The sequence below is a fragment of the Ursus arctos genome, unplaced genomic scaffold, assembly GCF_023065955.2.
Source record: "Ursus arctos isolate Adak ecotype North America unplaced genomic scaffold, UrsArc2.0 scaffold_13, whole genome shotgun sequence".
Lineage (NCBI taxonomy): Eukaryota > Metazoa > Chordata > Mammalia > Carnivora > Ursidae > Ursus > Ursus arctos.
In genome coordinates, this window is record NW_026622797.1 from 52661924 (window position 1) to 52667306 (window position 5383).

The window sequence follows — 5383 nt, forward strand, 5'->3', positions numbered from 1 at the left end:
TCCTCTCTTCGCGTGTGAATTTCAACATTTACTTGGAATCTTCTTACTTCCCTTTGAAAGCACTTAACCTCAACGTTTACTCGGGCTGTATTGTATTCTAAATACTCAGCCCGCCCTCCTTCCTGCTGAGGCTTTCTAAGGGGGCGCACATTCCTTTAATTAAGGGAAACCTAAAAATTGCCTAAAAATCTTGTAGTTCCAACGCTCAAATCCACAGTTTAAAGAATATACAAAAGGTACCTGAAAAGAGCGTGCGAGATTATTTTTGCATTTAATGTAATAAAATATAGCTGTCTAATCCTCCATCTATAGCCCATGAAATGCACATCCCCCCACCCCCAAAACTTGTCAGCTTCCCTGTCTCCTGCTAACCGAAATACATTCAAATCTGGTAGAACTGACTTCCCTCTTTCAGCCATTTAATAAATAGGGAAATAGGAAAGAGTTATAATCCTACAGATTAAAAGGCTTTGCCTTTGCTCCCCTCCCCAAACCCACAACCAGACTTCCAAGGAGGAGCGTGTAAGCAAAGTGTAGAACATTAATCGTTTCACAGTTAAAGAGAATGTTGAACTGATCACTGCAAGTGGAGGGCAGACGGAGGCAGTAATTAGTGGGGCTCGTTCTACGCCCTGTCCGGCTTTTCCTCCAGCCCCAGTCAGTCCTCTGTTGAAGGAAGGACATCCTGTGATGATGGCATACAATGTCCTGTTTGTTTATTATTAAGAGCGTGGACCTTGCATTCCTGCTTCTCATTACAAAACAAACCAGATGCTTTACTTCCTTCAATGGTCTTGTGCCTTCAGCAAGGAATCCTCTAATTCAGAGAAACAATGATGCAAAGGGTCCATTTATAGCAGGCACCCCATTACAATTACTGTTTAGATCACTGAAACACAAAGTCTCCCACTTTTCCTGCTTGCCTCATATAGGTGGTTGTTTTTGAAATCGTCTCTCCTTCAACCTTAGGCTGCAATGTCTTTTCTAACATTTTAAATACACGTGTGCATACACACCCACGTCCCAACGCACACACACACCCACATACACACACCCAGTCCCGACCTAATGATACCAACTTAGTCATACAATGAAGTGGACATTTGAGTATTTGTTTACAGGAAGAAACAAAGCAAAGCAAAACAAAAGCCCAACTCGATCATAGAAATATGTCTGTTTATCTTTAACATTTCTTTTCTCTCTTTTAGGAAACTTTTCTAGAATTTTTTTTCTCTTTTAGGAAACTTTTTTAGAATTCTGGGGGTGGGGGGTGGGAGGCAAAGATTATTTGCCAGGAAATGGTTTTTGCGTCTAAAGTCCTTCCACAATCTCTGTAGTACAGAACAATTACATTCCCACTAGGGGACATAAGTAACACACGCTCCCCGCTTGGCTGCCTGGCCGCTGTTATTCCATGTTATGCCAGAGGGGACGCTAGTAGCAAGAGGAAACAGGACTTTTAATCGGCAGATGTGCTAAGGGTATAAAACTGAATGAACAATTCCGCAGAGTTCTCAGAAAGCTCCAAGATGATAATTAAACAAGAGAAATCCAGCCTTCTCGAGAGGGTTTATTAACTGATGCTGAGTCAGCGCCACAATGGACAGAAAAACAATGTAGTCATACTGAAGGCTGGCCTGCTGTTCCAGCAGTCTCGCCTGCAGATGTTAAAGAGTAGTCCACTTCCCTTTTAGAATCAAACTCTGTTCTTGGGCCACATACACCATGCAAGTGCTGGTGAGTCAACCATGGTGGAGTAAGGGGATAGCAAAAAGTTGGATATTTGAGGTGGGAAGAGGCTATTTTAAGCCAAATATTTACTTTAATGGCTGAAAGATGCCAGTGAATCAACTCGCTGTTAATTAATATCAGCCCGCACTCACCTTCAGAGGTGGTGAAATGGGCTTGAGTCTAGGGGAGGACGCAAACTTCAAATACCAGTGTGGGGCTTAGCCAGGCAACCCTAAAATTAGTTCCAGGTGTTCCAGTTGAGCTGGAGAAGGCCTCAAGTGGAACTTGAAGGAAAGTCAGTTCTGAAACACAGTGTTAGACTAGAAAATCCTTCAAACGTTTGTGTTTTGTCTAAAATAGTACCCCAACACCCCACCCCCCCAATCAGACCATTTTTATTGCAATGATAGCAGTCAAGGATAGGCAGTAAAATAAATGAAACTCAAAGATGCAAAAAAGAAAGAAGGAATAAAGGAAGCATGCATGCCCCATGAGAACAAGCGTGCTCGTATAGTCATATTAGGTATGGTCCGGCACAAAAATGTTAAGTGGGGAGAAGAGGGGGGTGACCCCTGAGCTTCATCCACCCCTTCTAGAAGTCTAAGTACCCCATTTGGAATACTGACTAAAGCAGGGAGATGTTGGTATTGGTACAGCTGTGCAGACAGAGCTATCTGAGGCTGCCATGGTCTGGGATCTTAAGTCTGAAAATATTTGTTTCTAAATAATAACTTGATACATTTTTAGTCACTATATTATTTCCCTCCCTGTTAGAACACCAAAACAAAACAACCTCAGTTACTTTTGTTAATCAGCATTTGTTGTCAGTCAGCATTCTGTCATTAAGAGTGTTCACACAGGCACCTGGGTGGCTCAGTCGGTTAAGTGTCTGCCTTCAGCTCAGGTCATGATCCCAGGGGCCTGGGATCAAGTGCTGCACTGGGCTCCCTGCTCAGCGGGGAGCCTGCCTCTCCCTCTCCCTCTGCCCCTCCCCACTACTTGTTCTCTCTCTCTCAAATAAATAAATAAAATCTTCAAAAAAAAAAAAAAAGAGTGTTCATAATGGCAGCCAATCATAAATGATCCAGACAGCTCTGCTCTCAGGAACCCCCATCTATTCCCTTTCATGGTCTCACAGAAAGGGCTCAACAAGCCCCTGTTATTCAGTCTGAGCTACTGAGCCTGGCCTAGTCCTGGGTGGAGGGGCGGGGGTTAGGAATTACAATGTAGGTGGTCAGATGACTGTATGGGGAAGAAGATACGGTAGAATGAAGGGAAACTGAGTACCAAATCTGGAGAGCTGACTCCACTTGGGGGGAGAAAAAAGATTTCTTCCTAAAGAAAGTAAAAAATGAGATGAAATGTGCCCAAGATGAAACGTGTTTTCGTTTTCTAATTCAACTCCTGCTATACCCAGACAAGGTCAATGACAGACTAACCACATCAAGAGAACACCCCCCACCCTCCTCTCCCCACTCCCTACCCACCCACCCTCACCCCCCACACCCATTTCCCACTTCCTGTAAGTTAGGCATCTTCATGCTGGTAAACATTTGGGGACCAACTGCAAGCCTGAGCTCTAAAAGAGGGGCGCCACGGCTTTGAAGCCCTCCCACATGTCTCAAAGCCACGCTGAGAACTAGAGGGACACTTGGTTCTTAAACTTTAACAGTCTTTTCAACTCAATACACTGGGCTCAGCCTTCTGGCTGCCTTCCTTTTGTAAAGCCGGACAAGAAGAGCAAGTACGTGTGTGAGTGAGAGAGAATGTATGTATGACACATGCTATGTTACAATGCAGCGTGTGTGTCATTGGTATGATATGGGTATGATATGTTTCAGTGATGTGTTGCATCAATTTAAAAATAGCACAAGCCTTCCTTCTTATGACAGGATCACCGCCCCAGCTCTTCGGGCAAACAGACTCAGGGCCTAAACCCTGGGCCGGTGATCCTGGGAGGCTCGGATGTTTTGAAATGAGGTCAGTGTTTTGACTTCCTAAATCAGGGAAACAAAAATTAAGTAAATTGAAGAACTAAAGTCGAGCTCCCGGCCCTCACTAGAAATAAAAATCTAGTAAGTGCCATCTAGAGGGCATTATAAAATCCACACAGTGTCTGAGGTCTCAGTATTTACAAAACCCCCACCTGTGTATCGTCACACCTCCGTGTCTCTTTAGCATGCCTTTCAGACAGACGGTTGTGTTCTTATCACATCATTCATATATTTTTAAATTATTCATTGAGTTCGACATCCACCAACTTAATAAATAAGCAGCTGTGATCTCTTCCACATGATGTGTGGAAACCACTGTAGATTTCTAGTATTTGTTTTTATTCCTAATTGTGTTTTTATTTTAGGGAATATTCAGACAAGAATGGGATTTAAATTTCTGAAAAGGCTGCAAGGAAGGTCACTGAAAAATGAAGATACCCTCTGAACCCAAAAAACATTTCAAAATCTTATATTTGGTGGGGAAAGGGAATAAAATGAAACTAACGGAAGGCAAAATATGAAGTCTAAATAAGGGAGGGTGTACCACCCGCCGCTCAGCTCTCTCTGACCTCTTCTCTTTGTTTAGGGAAAAGGAAGAGTAGCTTCCACACAAGAGAAGGAAGACCACAGGCAAATGTTTGCTTCTCTCACCTTACAGTGGGTGGAGAGTGACACTGAAAGGGGAGGGCCCACGGTGGAAATAAAAAGAAAAGTTGTAGATAGGGACGGTTCCCTAGAGGAAGAGGAAGGCGGAGGGAGTGAGGTGAAGGAACCGCAGCTGTGAGGCTGGGAGCACCAGCGAGGCCACGCCAGTCCCCAGAGAAGAGGAAAAGTGCCCCGTAGTTAGGCCTACGAGTGTGCCTCCCTGAAGCCACGCTACGTTAAGGGTCAAGGAAGAATGACTTCTTATTAAAAATGGGACTTACAATTTCTTCTCACCCTTTTAAGGAAACAGTCAGGACTGGAGAGGCTTGATTTTTATGTTCCAGGATGAGTTGTGGGAGAAGAGAGAGAATTATAAAGGTTAATAGTGGAATCATTTGAACTCCCAACCAAAGAGAGAAAAAAGGGGAAAAAAGGTAGGACCCTGGTACTTTGTTTATAGAAAGATGCCCACCCCACCCCCCACTCCAGTTCTGCTCCAAAGGGAATTTAGTATGTGGCCTGAGTTGAGGACCACAGATCCAGCCAACACCTCATTTCCTGCTGAGGAAACCGAGGGCCAGAGGTCAGGAAGCAGAAAGGTCACCTCTCCTAGCCCTCCTTTTGGTACTTGGATCTTGTGGCCAACTGTGAGCCTGGCAGATGCCAGCCCACAGACACGCGCTGCTCAGACAGAGGGCAAAACCAGACCTGGCCCTCTAGATTTCCAGCCAGGAGGCCAGAGCTCTATAGCGACTCCTCAAATATTAGTGAGCACCTCCTGGGTGCAAGGTACAGTTGGCCGAGAAAGTGGGGGGCCGAGGGTGGTGGGAGGAAGGGACGCACCTATTGTAGAACCTTTTCAATGTTTAACTGGCGATGACATTAATACAATTAGACCAACCTCATTCAGTGCGTGGGTTTGGAGGATGGTTGGCTTGATCCCATAAATGCCTTTTTCTCCATCTTTAATAGGCACTTTACCTTTTGAAAAACTCTCTAATGTTGACTCAGAA